This window comes from Antennarius striatus, chromosome 11 (genome assembly GCF_040054535.1).
Source record: "Antennarius striatus isolate MH-2024 chromosome 11, ASM4005453v1, whole genome shotgun sequence".
Taxonomy (NCBI): Eukaryota; Metazoa; Chordata; class Actinopteri; order Lophiiformes; family Antennariidae; genus Antennarius; species Antennarius striatus.
In genome coordinates this window covers 23,655,001-23,670,000 of record NC_090786.1, presented here as the reverse complement: position 1 = coordinate 23,670,000, position 15,000 = coordinate 23,655,001, and the positions used below count along the sequence as shown (strand labels likewise).

The 15,000-nt window shown below is 46.6% G+C and overlaps 9 non-coding genes across 9 annotated transcripts; all 9 read left to right on the top strand.

Annotated features, from left to right (window-relative positions):
• Positions 1-5,594: 5,594 nt before the first annotated feature.
• Positions 5,595-5,776, top strand: LOC137604496 (U2 spliceosomal RNA). Its single transcript, XR_011037592.1, has one exon. It is a non-coding gene; the product is annotated as a U2 spliceosomal RNA (small nuclear RNA).
• Positions 5,777-6,757: 981 nt separating this feature from the next.
• LOC137604358 (U2 spliceosomal RNA) lies at positions 6,758-6,948 on the top strand. The gene has a single exon (XR_011037472.1). It is a non-coding gene; the product is annotated as a U2 spliceosomal RNA (small nuclear RNA).
• An 841-nt stretch (positions 6,949-7,789) lies between these two features.
• On the top strand, positions 7,790-7,980 carry LOC137604460 (U2 spliceosomal RNA). Its single transcript, XR_011037570.1, has one exon. It is a non-coding gene; the product is annotated as a U2 spliceosomal RNA (small nuclear RNA).
• Positions 7,981-9,070: 1,090 nt separating this feature from the next.
• Positions 9,071-9,261, top strand: LOC137604459 (U2 spliceosomal RNA). The gene has a single exon (XR_011037569.1). It is a non-coding gene; the product is annotated as a U2 spliceosomal RNA (small nuclear RNA).
• Positions 9,262-10,033: 772 nt separating this feature from the next.
• On the top strand, positions 10,034-10,224 carry LOC137604357 (U2 spliceosomal RNA). Its single transcript, XR_011037471.1, has one exon. It is a non-coding gene; the product is annotated as a U2 spliceosomal RNA (small nuclear RNA).
• An 830-nt stretch (positions 10,225-11,054) lies between these two features.
• LOC137604458 (U2 spliceosomal RNA) lies at positions 11,055-11,245 on the top strand. Its single transcript, XR_011037568.1, has one exon. It is a non-coding gene; the product is annotated as a U2 spliceosomal RNA (small nuclear RNA).
• A 1,158-nt stretch (positions 11,246-12,403) lies between these two features.
• On the top strand, positions 12,404-12,594 carry LOC137604457 (U2 spliceosomal RNA). The gene has a single exon (XR_011037567.1). It is a non-coding gene; the product is annotated as a U2 spliceosomal RNA (small nuclear RNA).
• Positions 12,595-13,760: 1,166 nt separating this feature from the next.
• On the top strand, positions 13,761-13,951 carry LOC137604456 (U2 spliceosomal RNA). Its single transcript, XR_011037566.1, has one exon. It is a non-coding gene; the product is annotated as a U2 spliceosomal RNA (small nuclear RNA).
• A 773-nt stretch (positions 13,952-14,724) lies between these two features.
• Positions 14,725-14,915, top strand: LOC137604356 (U2 spliceosomal RNA). The gene has a single exon (XR_011037470.1). It is a non-coding gene; the product is annotated as a U2 spliceosomal RNA (small nuclear RNA).
• Positions 14,916-15,000: the final 85 nt, after the last annotated feature.

The following is a 15,000-nucleotide window of genomic DNA, read 5'->3' as shown; positions in this document are numbered from 1 at the left end:
GACGCATTCCCTGGTCGTTACTGGATTCTGTGGACCATCAAAGTAAAGGTCAGGGTGGCACCTGGGTCACCTGTATCTGACAATATTACAGTATCGCTTCTCGGCCTTTTGGCTAAGACTGCGGTCGCTCCCGTGTAGCAGGACTCTTTCATATTAATTGAATTAGTTCCTGGCTTCTTGGGAGTATATTGTCTTTTGCACATTTGTTTGTTTGTAAACTGCTGTTTTCTTTTGCACACTTGTATTTGCACTTTAGGCCACTTGCCTGAAGGTAAGTTTCTCTTTTACTCTAATTTATTGTGTTTTAGGGTTTTAAAAGTAATTTATTGGCATTTATTTATTTATTTAGTTTTTAGTGGTGCCTCTAGCCATGTCGGCTGCACCGGCCGGCATGCGGAGGCACCACAGTGTACGTTTTAAATTTAGGGAAAAAGATGGTAAGCTAATGGGAATGTCAAGGTTAGACTTCTCCCGAAAGCTGATCCAGAAAACTCTTGGCTTCAAACCTGACGACCTTAACTGTATACTCGGACTGCCTTTTAACAAAGGCTTTGATATTAGTTTTCGCACGGCCCCCCTGTTAAATGAATTCTGGACACGCTATGAAAATGCTAAGACCCAGTTCTCTGTGTTTGAAGTTGAGAAACTGACTGACAATGCTGCCAAAACTGTCATTGTCAGGATGTTCAATGAAACGGTTAATGCAGACGACATTTGTTTGTGGCTGGGAAGATTTTGCACGGTGAAAGGACAGGCTACCAAGGTCAGGGATGAAGACGGCATTTGGAATTGTGCCTGGAGGGTCCCCATTCAACAATGGCAGGACCCTCTGGGCTTCCAGGGCCTGAAATCCTTGCCCTCCATGATAGTCCTGGGAGCTAACCGGGGCTACATACATTACCAGGGCCAGCCCAAGCTGTGCCACAAGTGTGGCAAGCATGGGCACCTGGCCGAGGCGTGTGACCAGATAATTTGTGGGAAGTGCAGAGAAATTGGTCATTCTTTTGAAGAATGCACCAATGGCAGGAAGTGCAATCTCTGTGGAGCAAACACCCATCTCTTCAGAGACTGCCCTCTTTCATTTGCTAACAAACTTAAAGCTAAGAAAACACAGGAGACTGAAGCCAATCAAGTAGGAAATGGCTGCCCAGGTGCAGCAAATGCGCTAATTGAAGAGGCGGGGCTGGGAGTTCCAAACCCCCCGCCAACAACCATGGTTGGAGGAGAACAGCCCGGTGAGGCGGGAAAAGGGGAGGAGCCTGAGCTCCGCCCCGCAGAGGGACCTGAAGAAGCAGGTGGGCGGAGCCAGGACTTGGGCGCAGCTGGACTTGATTCCCCTGATGAGGACTCCACAGGGAGTCTCATTACAGTGGGGGAAGACGAGTCCAGCGACAACCCCCTCCCCGACACCCAGCCCAGCAATAAGAGGACTGCGTCCGAACTGTCCAGCTCTGAGGCTGAAGAAGCCTCAGAGAAGAGGGGGAGAGCTGAGTCCGACTCTCAGAGCCCTCCTGAGGAGCGGTACAAAGCCTCCCCCCCCGGTTCACCCAACCAGTGCTCTTTTTTAAATATAGCGCTACAATCAACTCCGTTGGAGAGACGAGCGAATATTGGCTTCCGGAGGTCAGAATCTCGGGAATCACCTCCAGACTGTGTGGAGATAGTGAAATGAGATTCTTTCACATCACGAGAAGGAAACCTGTGTTAAATGTAGTCTTTTAATTATTTATAGTCTTTTAAACTGTCGTACCTGGTTTTAAAACATACTCATGACTCTCACCTTTTCAACTATCAATGTGAGAAGTGTGAAGTCGCGAGTTAGAGCCCAGAGTGTTTTATCATTTCTTAACACTTTTAAGTCAGATGTGTTTTTACTTCAAGAATGTGGCCTACCTTTTTTAAAAAAATATACACAGTGGGAGGAGACCTGGCCACAAACGTCGATCTGGAGTGGATCCAACCATAACAAGAATGACGGAGTGGCCATTTTAATTAAAAACCCTCAGGTTCTGGTGAAGGGCAGCACCGTGGTGAAAGAGGGTAGGGCACTTTTAGCACACCTGACTTTTATGGGGCACGATTTTAACCTTTTAAATGTATATGGTTTTAATGAAAAAAATGACAGGTATGACTTTTTAGAAGACCTGCAGTCCCACATGCTAGGCAGGGCACCATTAGTTGTAGGAGGTGATTTTAACTGTGTTTTAAATAAAGAAGACAGGAAAAGGATAGGGGAAGATTTTAAATTAGATAAAACATCGGTTTTATTACAGGGCTTATGCAGGGATTTTAGACTCACTGACTGCTTTAAAGCCATGCATCCCAGAGAGGAGGGCTTCACCTGGTTCAGTGGTGACGGCACCAAAGCCTCTCGCATAGATTATATCTTTATACGGAATTGGGTGCCGACCGATGCTAGATTAACCCCTGTCTTTTTCTCGGATCACCTCATACTGTCCTGCACACTGTCACTCCCTTCAGGTGTGACGGTAGGGAGAGGTCTGTGGAAACTCAACTGCTCCCTTTTAGAAGATAGGGAGTTAGTTAGTCAGTTCCGGGAGCAGTACAAAGAGTGGCAGACCCTCCAAGACTTCTACACTACACGTGCGCACTGGTGGGAAATGGTGAAGGAAAGGACCCAGACTTTCTTTAGGCAGGCAGGTAAGAGAAAGAAAGTTAGGGAAAACAGACGCATGATGGGACTGCAAAAGAGACTACAGCGCTACTTCATTTTAACACAACAGGGAATTGATTTTAATAATGAAATCAAAAGTATTAAAGGAGAAATGTCGCTACTGGCAGAAACAAAAAGTAAAGGGGTTATTTTAAGAAGCAGAGAAAAGGAAACAGAAGAAGGTGAAAAGTGCACACGTTATTTTTTTAGAAAGATTTTAAACAAAGGGGGGACTATTTTAAAACTAAAAAATGACGACGGACGCACTTCACAAAGAACAGAGGAAATAAAAGATGATATAGAATGTTTTTACTCTGAACTGTATAAAGAGAAACCTGTTTTTAATGACACCCTAAACGAAGTTTTAAATTCCATCGAATGTCAGGTGAATGAAAATGTGTTTTTATCCCAAAATTTTAGTGTCAAGGAACTCAACAAGTGTTTTAAAAGTTTTAACAGAGGGAAGTCCCCAGGACAGGACGGACTTCCCTTTGAGTTTTATTTGACCTTTTGGGACATTTTAGCACCTGACTTACTAACCGTTTTTATGGAATTTGAGAAGCTAGACCGACTGCCAGACAGTTTTAAGATAGGGATAGTGACTCTACTCTACAAGAGTAAAGACAAGACTGACCTAAAAAACTGGAGACCTATCACGCTTTTAAATTTCGACTGTAAACTTTTTAGCAAAATTTTAGCGAATCGACTGACTATGGTTTTAGGGGACTTGATTCACCCGGATCAAGCCTGTGCCATCCCGGGGAGGAAGATCACCGACAGCCTCGTACTGATTAGAGACACCATTTGTCTGGCGAGAGACGAAAACACTCGGCTAATAGTCCTAAATCTAGACTTTGAAAAGGCCTTTGATCGAGTCTCGCATCAGTACCTGTTCCAGGTACTGCAAAAAATGGGGCTTCCAGAGAGGTTCATAGCTTGGGTGGGATTGCTGTATAGAGGGATCAGCAGCAAAATCCTGGTTAACGGGCATCTGACAAAAGCAGTAGGAATCAACTGCGGTGTCCGTCAGGGTTGCCCGTTATCTCCTCTCCTGTACGCGATTTGCATCGAGCCGCTGGCACAGATCTTGAGAAGGGACCAACGAATCCACGGGGTCTTTGTGCCAGGGTCCGGGGGACTGACGAACAAATGCGTCTTGTACATGGACGACATAAACATTTTATGCACGGACCTCTCGTCAGTCAACCGGACCCTGGACTTGACAGACTGGTTTGGACGGGCCTCTGGGTCCAAACTAAACCGAGACAAGACCCAAGCCCAATTTTACGGACCATGGACAGCGACCGAAACGACAGGACTGCCCCTGACTGTGACCCAGACCGACCAAAAAATTCTGGGGGTTAGGTTTGACAAGGAGGGGGGAGGGAGAACGAATTGGCCAGACATTTTAGGGAAAGTTAGACAGAGGCTAGGGTACTGGGGACTGAGGGAACTGACAATAGAGGGAAAGGTTTTAATCATTAAAGCAGTGATTTTACCTTTGCTTTTATTGGTCAGTTCTGTTTTTATTCCCCCAAGGAGAATTATTTTAGCCCTGGAACGAGCCATTTTTAACTTTCTGTGGGGATCGAAGTGGGAGCGCCTGAGGAGAGAGGTCTTGAAGCTACCTAAGGACAAAGGAGGAAAAGGAGTCCCAGACCTCTCTGCCTTTTTAATGTCACTATACACAGCCACACACATTAAAATAGTAATGACCCCATCCAGAAACCCCAAAACGGCAGCCATGACACGTTTCTGGATGGGGTCCTACCTCAGACGTCTCAAAATTTTAAAGATTAGTCTTCAATTTCCAGTGTCTTTTAACCTGCCACCGGCCTATGTTTTTATCCAGACCTTTTTAAAGCATTTTAGCCTGGAGCAGGAAGATGTGCAGGTTTTAACTAACCATCGTTCCCTTTTATGTGTTGTACAGGAGCGGGAACCAGTGAGTCCAGTGCGCGGGCTTGCACTCGGCGAGCCCTCCACGGTTTGGCGCAACGTGAACCACCCCGCTCTTCCAAACAGACTCCGGGACCTGTCATGGATGGTGGCACACGAGATCCTCCCAGTCAGGTCCGTCATGCACTCCCGGGGAATGTCGACGCTGTCGACCTGCCCCCGACCTGGTTGCGGCGCGCCGGAGTCGGTGAGGCACCTGCTCTGGGAGTGCAGCGCTGCCGTGGACCTGTGGGAAATGGCCGGCTCCTCGCAATTCCCGTACCTACCAGCGAAGGAGGTCCTCACACCACAGCTGGTGCTCTACGGGGCCAGCCAAAGGCCCGTCCCAAAAAGGGACTGGACAAAACAGTGGCTGGCCATCAACGCCTTGAAGGACGCCTTGTGGACCTCCCGAAATTTGCTGGTAGGAAAGCACATGCAGATCCCCCCCGTGGCTGTGATCCAAATGGCTGCCGCAACACTCAGGGCAGCCGAGGCGGCCAGCGGCCGCCCAAGGACACAGCCACCAAGAAGAATCGCCTCTGTGCCCATTCGGAGGGAGGAGCCGGACCCACAACGCTAAAAAGGACACGGCAGCAGCGGCCTGGCTCTCCGGGAGAGGCAGGCGGGAAGGAGCACCAGGGCGGGGATCTCGGCCGAGCGCCTCGACAGGCACCCCGAGAGACCTACTGTTTGGAAGAGCGGGATGAGTTACCCTTGGTAGGGACTCACTGCGCTCCTGTACAAACGGGACTTTGGTTGGACTTTTTTAATGTATTTTTTATAACTTTTATGGACACTTGACACACCTTTTAATTTTTGGCACATTTTATTTTTTAAAATGAACTGAAATCCTTTTTACCCATGACTGTTTTTATCTGTATGATTTTATGATCGATAATATTTATTGTACAGAGAAATATTTATATGAAAAAGAAGTTGTGGATGGAAAAATGAAATGTGACTGAAATGAAACAAATGAATCACGTGTCAATAAACGTTTTCAAAAAATCTGTTCTTATCAGTTTAATATCTGATATGTCCCCTACCCGGGGACTATATATTAAATTGATTTTTGGAACAGGGAGATGGAACAGGAGCTTGCTCCATCCTCTCCACGCATCGACCTGGTATTGCAGTAGCTCCAGGAACGGTGCATCTCCCCAATGTTGTTCAAAAATAATGCGGTGCGATCACAAGCATGTGATCATGCGATGATCTGTCAACGCTTTGAAAAATGTTTACGCTTGAGTAAAAAGTGAGTGTACTTGGTAGGCTAGATGGCACTGTATAAGAAATATTAGATTCTTGCATTTTTTGAACCTTAATTGTTATGAATAATAAGTCATTTGAATGTAATCTGGCAAGAGCATTATATCGTGATCAACAATATACTGGTGTTGTATAACAGCTGCTCTCAGGCAGACAGGAAGGCTGTGTTTGTAACGTCCACATTTTGCCGACCTGCGGCCGTTGCCTTTGGGATATGCTTCCTGTCCTGTCCTGTCCTGTCCTGTCCTGTCCTGTCCTGTCCTGTCTGTCTGTCTGTCTGTCTGTCTGTCTGTCTGTCTGTCTGTCTGTCTGTCTGTCTGTCTGTCTGTCTGTCTGTCTGTCTGTCTGTCTGTCTGTCTGTCTGTCTGTCTGTCTGTCTGTCTGTCTGTCTGTCTGTCTGTCTGTCTGTCTGTCTGTCTGTCTGTCTGTCTGTCTGTCTGTCTGTCTGTCTGTCTGTCTGTCTGTCTGTCTGTCTGTCTGTCTGTCTGTCTGTCTGTCTGTCTGTCTGTCTGTCTGTCTGTCTGTCTGTCTGTCTGTCTGTCTGTCTGTCTGTCTGTCTGTCTGTCTGTCTGTCTGTCTGTCTGTCTGTCTGTCTGTCTGTCTGTCTGTCTGTCTGTCTGTCTGTCTGTCTGTCTGTCTGTCTGTCTGTCTGTCTGTCTGTCTGTCTGTCTGTCTGTCTGTCTGTCTGTCTGTCTGACTGACTGACTGACTGACTGACTGACTGACTGAGGTGATAGGTCAAATGTTAAACAGTCGCTGGCCGCCAACAATTCCTTAACCCAGACGCATTCCGGGTCGTTACTGGATTCTGTGGACCATCAAAGTAAAGGTCAGGGTGGCACCTGGGTCACCTGTATCTGACAATATTACAGTATCGCTTCTCGGCCTTTTGGCTAAGATCAAGTGTAGTATCTGTTCTTATCAGTTTAATATCTGATATGTCCCCTACCCGGGGACTATATATTAAATTGATTTTTGGAACAGGGAGATGGAACAGGAGCTTGCTCCATCCTCTCCACGCATCGACCTGGTATTGCAGTAGCTCCAGGAACGGTGCATCTCCCCAATGTTGTTCAAAAATAATGCGGTGCGATCACAAGCATGTGATCATGCGATGATCTGTCAACGCTTTGAAAAATGTTTACGCTTGAGTAAAAAGTGAGTGTACTTGGTAGGCTAGATGGCACTGTATAAGAAATATTAGATTCTTGCATTTTTTGAACCTTAATTGTTATGAATAATAAGTCATTTGAATGTAATCTGGCAAGAGCATTATATCGTGATCAACAATATACTGGTGTTGTATAACAGCTGCTCTCAGGCAGACAGGAAGGCTGTGTTTGTAACGTCCACATTTTGCCGACCTGCGGCCGTTGCCTTTGGGATATGCTTCCTGTCCTGTCCTGTCCTGTCCTGTCCTGTCCTGTCCTGTCTGTCTGTCTGTCTGTCTGTCTGTCTGTCTGTCTGTCTGTCTGTCTGTCTGTCTGTCTGTCTGTCTGTCTGTCTGTCTGTCTGTCTGTCTGTCTGTCTGTCTGTCTGTCTGTCTGTCTGTCTGTCTGTCTGTCTGTCTGTCTGTCTGTCTGTCTGTCTGTCTGTCTGTCTGTCTGTCTGTCTGTCTGTCTGTCTGTCTGTCTGTCTGTCTGTCTGTCTGTCTGTCTGTCTGTCTGTCTGTCTGTCTGTCTGTCTGTCTGTCTGTCTGTCTGTCTGTCTGACTGACTGACTGACTGACTGACTGACTGACTGACTGAGGTGATAGGTCAAATGTTAAACAGTCGCTGGCCGCCAACCCGGAGCCACATAATTCCTTAACCCAGACGCATTCCCTGGTCGTTACTGGATTCTGTGGACCATCAAAGTAAAGGTCAGGGTGGCACCTGGGTCACCTGTATCTGACAATATTACAGTATCGCTTCTCTGCCTTTTGGCTAAGATCAAGTGTAGTATCTGTTCTTATCAGTTTAATATCTGATATGTCCCCTACCCGGGGACTATATATTAAATTGATTTTTGGAACAGGGAGATGGAACAGGAGCTTGCTCCATCCTCTCCACGCATCGACCTGGTATTGCAGTAGCTCCAGGAACGGTGCATCTCCCCAATGTTGTTCAAAAATAATGCGGTGCGATCACAAGCATGTGATCATGCGATGATCTGTCAACGCTTTGAAAAATGTTTACGCTTGAGTAAAAAGTGAGTGTACTTGGTAGGCTAGATGGCACTGTATAAGAAATATTAGATTCTTGCATTTTTTGAACCTTAATTGTTATGAATAATAAGTCATTTGAATGTAATCTGGCAAGAGCATTATATCGTGATCAACAATATACTGGTGTTGAATAACAGCTGCTCTCAGGCAGACAGGAAGGCTGTGTTTGTAACGTCCACATTTTGCCGACCTGCGGCCGTTGCCTTTGGGATATGCTTCCTGTCCTGTCCTGTCCTGTCCTGTCTGTCTGTCTGTCTGTCTGTCTGTCTGTCTGTCTGTCTGTCTGTCTGTCTGTCTGTCTGTCTGTCTGTCTGTCTGTCTGTCTGTCTGTCTGTCTGTCTGTCTGTCTGTCTGTCTGTCTGTCTGTCTGTCTGTCTGTCTGTCTGTCTGTCTGTCTGTCTGTCTGTCTGTCTGTCTGTCTGTCTGTCTGTCTGTCTGTCTGTCTGTCTGTCTGTCTGTCTGTCTGTCTGTCTGTCTGTCTGTCTGTCTGTCTGTCTGTCTGTCTGTCTGTCTGTCTGTCTGTCTGTCTGTCTGTCTGTCTGTCTGTCTGTCTGTCTGTCTGTCTGTCTGTCTGTCTGTCTGTCTGTCTGTCTGTCTGTCTGTCTGTCTGTCTGTCTGTCTGTCTGTCTGTCTGTCTGTCTGTCTGTCTGTCTGTCTGTCTGTCTGTCTGTCTGTCTGTCTGTCTGTCTGTCTGTCTGTCTGTCTGTCTGTCTGTCTGTCTGTCTGTCTGTCTGTCTGTCTGTCTGTCTGTCTGTCTGTCTGTCTGTCTGTCTGTCTGACTGACTGACTGACTGACTGACTGACTGACTGACTGACTGACTGAGGTGATAGGTCAAATGTTAAACAGTCGCTGGCCGCCAACCCGGAGCCACATAATTCCTTAACCCAGACGCATTCCCTGGTCGTTACTGGATTCTGTGGACCATCAAAGTAAAGGTCAGGGTGGCACCTGGGTCACCTGTATCTGACAATATTACAGTATCGCTTCTCTGCCTTTTGGCTAAGATCAAGTGTAGTATCTGTTCTTATCAGTTTAATATCTGATATGTCCCCTACCCGGGGACTATATATTAAATTGATTTTTGGAACAGGGAGATGGAACAGGAGCTTGCTCCATCCTCTCCACGCATCGACCTGGTATTGCAGTAGCTCCAGGAACGGTGCATCTCCCCAATGTTGTTCAAAAATAATGCGGTGCGATCACAAGCATGTGATCATGCGATGATCTGTCAACGCTTTGAAAAATGTTTACGCTTGAGTAAAAAGTGAGTGTAGCACTGTATAAGAAATATTAGATTCTTGCATTTTTTGAACCTTAATTGTTATGAATAATAAGTCATTTGAATGTAATCTGGCAAGAGCATTATATCGTGATCAACAATATACTGGTGTTGTATAACAGCTGCTCTCAGGCAGACAGGAAGGCTGTGTTTGTAACGTCCACATTTTGCCGACCTGCGGCCGTTGCCTTTGGGATATGCTTCCTGTCCTGTCCTGTCCTGTCCTGTCCTGTCCTGTCCTGTCTGTCTGTCTGTCTGTCTGTCTGTCTGTCTGTCTGTCTGTCTGTCTGTCTGTCTGTCTGTCTGTCTGTCTGTCTGTCTGTCTGTCTGTCTGTCTGTCTGTCTGTCTGTCTGTCTGTCTGTCTGTCTGTCTGTCTGTCTGTCTGTCTGTCTGTCTGTCTGTCTGTCTGTCTGTCTGTCTGTCTGTCTGTCTGTCTGTCTGTCTGTCTGTCTGTCTGTCTGTCTGTCTGTCTGACTGACTGACTGACTGACTGACTGACTGACTGAGGTGATAGGTCAAATGTTAAACAGTCGCTGGCCGCCAACCCGGAGCCACATAATTCCTTAACCCAGACGCATTCCGGGTCGTTACTGGATTCTGTGGACCATCAAAGTAAAGGTCAGGGTGGCACCTGGGTCACCTGTATCTGACAATATTACAGTATCGCTTCTCGGCCTTTTGGCTAAGATCAAGTGTAGTATCTGTTCTTATCAGTTTAATATCTGATATGTCCCCTACCCGGGGACTATATATTAAATTGATTTTTGGAACAGGGAGATGGAACAGGAGCTTGCTCCATCCTCTCCACGCATCGACCTGGTATTGCAGTAGCTCCAGGAACGGTGCATCTCCCCAATGTTGTTCAAAAATAATGCGGTGCGATCACAAGCATGTGATCATGCGATGATCTGTCAACGCTTTGAAAAATGTTTACGCTTGAGTAAAAAGTGAGTGTACTTGGTAGGCTAGATGGCACTGTATAAGAAATATTAGATTCTTGCATTTTTTGAACCTTAATTGTTATGAATAATAAGTCATTTGAATGTAATCTGGCAAGAGCATTATATCGTGATCAACAATATACTGGTGTTGTATAACAGCTGCTCTCAGGCAGACAGGAAGGCTGTGTTTGTAACGTCCACATTTTGCCGACCTGCGGCCGTTGCCTTTGGGATATGCTTCCTGTCCTGTCCTGTCCTGTCCTGTCCTGTCCTGTCCTGTCCTGTCTGTCTGTCTGTCTGTCTGTCTGTCTGTCTGTCTGTCTGTCTGTCTGTCTGTCTGTCTGTCTGTCTGTCTGTCTGTCTGTCTGTCTGTCTGTCTGTCTGTCTGTCTGTCTGTCTGTCTGTCTGTCTGTCTGTCTGTCTGTCTGTCTGTCTGTCTGTCTGTCTGTCTGTCTGTCTGTCTGTCTGTCTGTCTGTCTGTCTGTCTGTCTGTCTGTCTGTCTGTCTGTCTGTCTGTCTGTCTGTCTGTCTGTCTGTCTGTCTGTCTGACTGACTGACTGACTGACTGACTGACTGACTGACTGAGGTGATAGGTCAAATGTTAAACAGTCGCTGGCCGCCAACCCGGAGCCACATAATTCCTTAACCCAGACGCATTCCCTGGTCGTTACTGGATTCTGTGGACCATCAAAGTAAAGGTCAGGGTGGCACCTGGGTCACCTGTATCTGACAATATTACAGTATCGCTTCTCTGCCTTTTGGCTAAGATCAAGTGTAGTATCTGTTCTTATCAGTTTAATATCTGATATGTCCCCTACCCGGGGACTATATATTAAATTGATTTTTGGAACAGGGAGATGGAACAGGAGCTTGCTCCATCCTCTCCACGCATCGACCTGGTATTGCAGTAGCTCCAGGAACGGTGCATCTCCCCAATGTTGTTCAAAAATAATGCGGTGCGATCACAAGCATGTGATCATGCGATGATCTGTCAACGCTTTGAAAAATGTTTACGCTTGAGTAAAAAGTGAGTGTACTTGGTAGGCTAGATGGCACTGTATAAGAAATATTAGATTCTTGCATTTTTTGAACCTTAATTGTTATGAATAATAAGTCATTTGAATGTAATCTGGCAAGAGCATTATATCGTGATCAACAATATACTGGTGTTGTATAACAGCTGCTCTCAGGCAGACAGGAAGGCTGTGTTTGTAACGTCCACATTTTGCCGACCTGCGGCCGTTGCCTTTGGGATATGCTTCCTGTCCTGTCCTGTCCTGTCCTGTCTGTCTGTCTGTCTGTCTGTCTGTCTGTCTGTCTGTCTGTCTGTCTGTCTGTCTGTCTGTCTGTCTGTCTGTCTGTCTGTCTGTCTGTCTGTCTGTCTGTCTGTCTGTCTGTCTGTCTGTCTGTCTGTCTGTCTGTCTGTCTGTCTGTCTGTCTGTCTGTCTGTCTGTCTGTCTGTCTGTCTGTCTGTCTGTCTGTCTGTCTGTCTGTCTGTCTGTCTGTCTGTCTGTCTGTCTGTCTGTCTGTCTGTCTGTCTGTCTGTCTGTCTGTCTGTCTGTCTGTCTGTCTGTCTGTCTGTCTGTCTGTCTGTCTGTCTGTCTGTCTGTCTGTCTGTCTGTCTGTCTGTCTGTCTGTCTGTCTGTCTGTCTGTCTGTCTGTCTGTCTGTCTGTCTGTCTGTCTGTCTGTCTGTCTGTCTGTCTGTCTGTCTGTCTGTCTGTCTGTCTGTCTGTCTGTCTGTCTGTCTGTCTGTCTGTCTGTCTGTCTGTCTGTCTGTCTGTCTGTCTGTCTGTCTGTCTGTCTGTCTGTCTGTCTGTCTGTCTGTCTGTCTGTCTGTCTGTCTGTCTGTCTGTCTGTCTGTCTGTCTGTCTGTCTGTCTGTCTGTCTGTCTGTCTGTCTGTCTGTCTGTCTGACTGACTGACTGACTGACTGAGGTGATAGGTCAAATGTTAAACAGTCGCTGGCCGCCAACCCGGAGCCACATAATTCCTTAACCCAGACGCATTCCCTGGTCGTTACTGGATTCTGTGGACCATCAAAGTAAAGGTCAGGGTGGCACCTGGGTCACCTGTATCTGACAATATTACAGTATCGCTTCTCTGCCTTTTGGCTAAGATCAAGTGTAGTATCTGTTCTTATCAGTTTAATATCTGATATGTCCCCTACCCGGGGACTATATATTAAATTGATTTTTGGAACAGGGAGATGGAACAGGAGCTTGCTCCATCCTCTCCACGCATCGACCTGGTATTGCAGTAGCTCCAGGAACGGTGCATCTCCCCAATGTTGTTCAAAAATAATGCGGTGCGATCACAAGCATGTGATCATGCGATGATCTGTCAACGCTTTGAAAAATGTTTACGCTTGAGTTTTGAAAAATGTTTACGCTTGAGTAAAAAGTGAGTGTACTTGGTAGGCTAGATGGCACTGTATAAGAAATATTAGATTCTTGCATTTTTTGAACCTTAATTGTTATGAATAATAAGTCATTTGAATGTAATCTGGCAAGAGCATTATATCGTGATCAACAATATACTGGTGTTGTATAACAGCTGCTCTCAGGCAGACAGGAAGGCTGTGTTTGTAACGTCCACATTTTGCCGACCTGCGGCCGTTGCCTTTGGGATATGCTTCCTGTCCTGTCCTGTCCTGTCCTGTCTGTCTGTCTGTCTGTCTGTCTGTCTGTCTGTCTGTCTGTCTGTCTGTCTGTCTGTCTGTCTGTCTGTCTGTCTGTCTGTCTGTCTGTCTGTCTGTCTGTCTGTCTGTCTGTCTGTCTGTCTGTCTGTCTGTCTGTCTGTCTGTCTGTCTGTCTGTCTGTCTGTCTGTCTGTCTGTCTGTCTGTCTGTCTGTCTGTCTGTCTGTCTGTCTGTCTGTCTGTCTGTCTGTCTGTCTGTCTGTCTGTCTGTCTGTCTGTCTGTCTGTCTGTCTGTCTGTCTGTCTGTCTGTCTGTCTGTCTGTCTGTCTGTCTGTCTGTCTGTCTGTCTGTCTGTCTGTCTGTCTGTCTGTCTGTCTGTCTGTCTGTCTGTCTGTCTGTCTGTCTGTCTGTCTGTCTGTCTGTCTGTCTGTCTGTCTGTCTGTCTGTCTGTCTGTCTGTCTGTCTGTCTGTCTGTCTGTCTGTCTGTCTGTCTGTCTGTCTGTCTGTCTGTCTGTCTGTCTGTCTGTCTGTCTGTCTGTCTGTCTGTCTGTCTGTCTGTCTGTCTGTCTGTCTGTCTGTCTGTCTGTCTGTCTGTCTGTCTGTCTGTCTGTCTGTCTGTCTGTCTGTCTGTCTGACTGACTGACTGACTGACTGAGGTGATAGGTCAAATGTTAAACAGTCGCTGGCCGCCAACCCGGAGCCACATAATTCCTTAACCCAGACGCATTCCCTGGTCGTTACTGGATTCTGTGGACCATCAAAGTAAAGGTCAGGGTGGCACCTGGGTCACCTGTATCTGACAATATTACAGTATCGCTTCTCTGCCTTTTGGCTAAGATCAAGTGTAGTATCTGTTCTTATCAGTTTAATATCTGATATGTCCCCTACCCGGGGACTATATATTAAATTGATTTTTGGAACAGGGAGATGGAACAGGAGCTTGCTCCATCCTCTCCACGCATCGACCTGGTATTGCAGTAGCTCCAGGAACGGTGCATCTCCCCAATGTTGTTCAAAAATAATGCGGTGCGATCACAAGCATGTGATCATGCGATGATCTGTCAACGCTTTGAAAAATGTTTACGCTTGAGTAAAAAGTGAGTGTACTTGGTAGGCTAGATGGCACTGTATAAGAAATATTAGATTCTTGCATTTTTTGAACCTTAATTGTTATGAATAATAAGTCATTTGAATGTAATCTGGCAAGAGCATTATATCGTGATCAACAATATACTGGTGTTGTATAACAGCTGCTCTCAGGCAGACAGGAAGGCTGTGTTTGTAACGTCCACATTTTGCCGACCTGCGGCCGTTGCCTTTGGGATATGCTTCCTGTCCTGTCCTGTCCTGTCCTGTCCTGTCCTGTCCTGTCCTGCCTGTCTGTCTGTCTGTCTGTCTGTCTGTCTGTCTGTCTGTCTGTCTGTCTGTCTGTCTGTCTGTCTGTCTGTCTGTCTGTCTGTCTGTCTGTCTGTCTGTCTGTCTGTCTGTCTGTCTGTCTGTCTGTCTGTCTGTCTGTCTGTCTGTCTGTCTGTCTGTCTGTCTGTCTGTCTGTCTGTCTGTCTGTCTGTCTGTCTGTCTGTCTGTCTGACTGACTGACTGACTGACTGACTGACTGACTGAGGTGATAGGTCAAATGTTAAACAGTCGCTGGCCGCCAACCCGGAGCCACATAATTCCTTAACCCAGACGCATTCCGGGTCGTTACTGGATTCTGTGGACCATCAAAGTAAAGGTCAGGGTGGCACCTGGGTCACCTGTATCTGACAATATTACAGTATCGCTTCTCGGCCTTTTGGCTAAGATCAAGTGTAGTATCTGTTCTTATCAGTTTAATATCTGATATGTCCCCTACCCGGGGACTATATATTAAATTGATTTTTGGAACAGGGAGATGGAACAGGAGCTTGCTCCATCCTCTCCACGCATCGACCTGGTATTGCAGTAGCTCCAGGAACGGTGCATCTCCCCAATGTTGTTCAAAAATAATGCGGTGCGATCACAAGCATGTGATCATGCGATGATCTGTCAACGCTTTGAAAAATGTTTACGCTT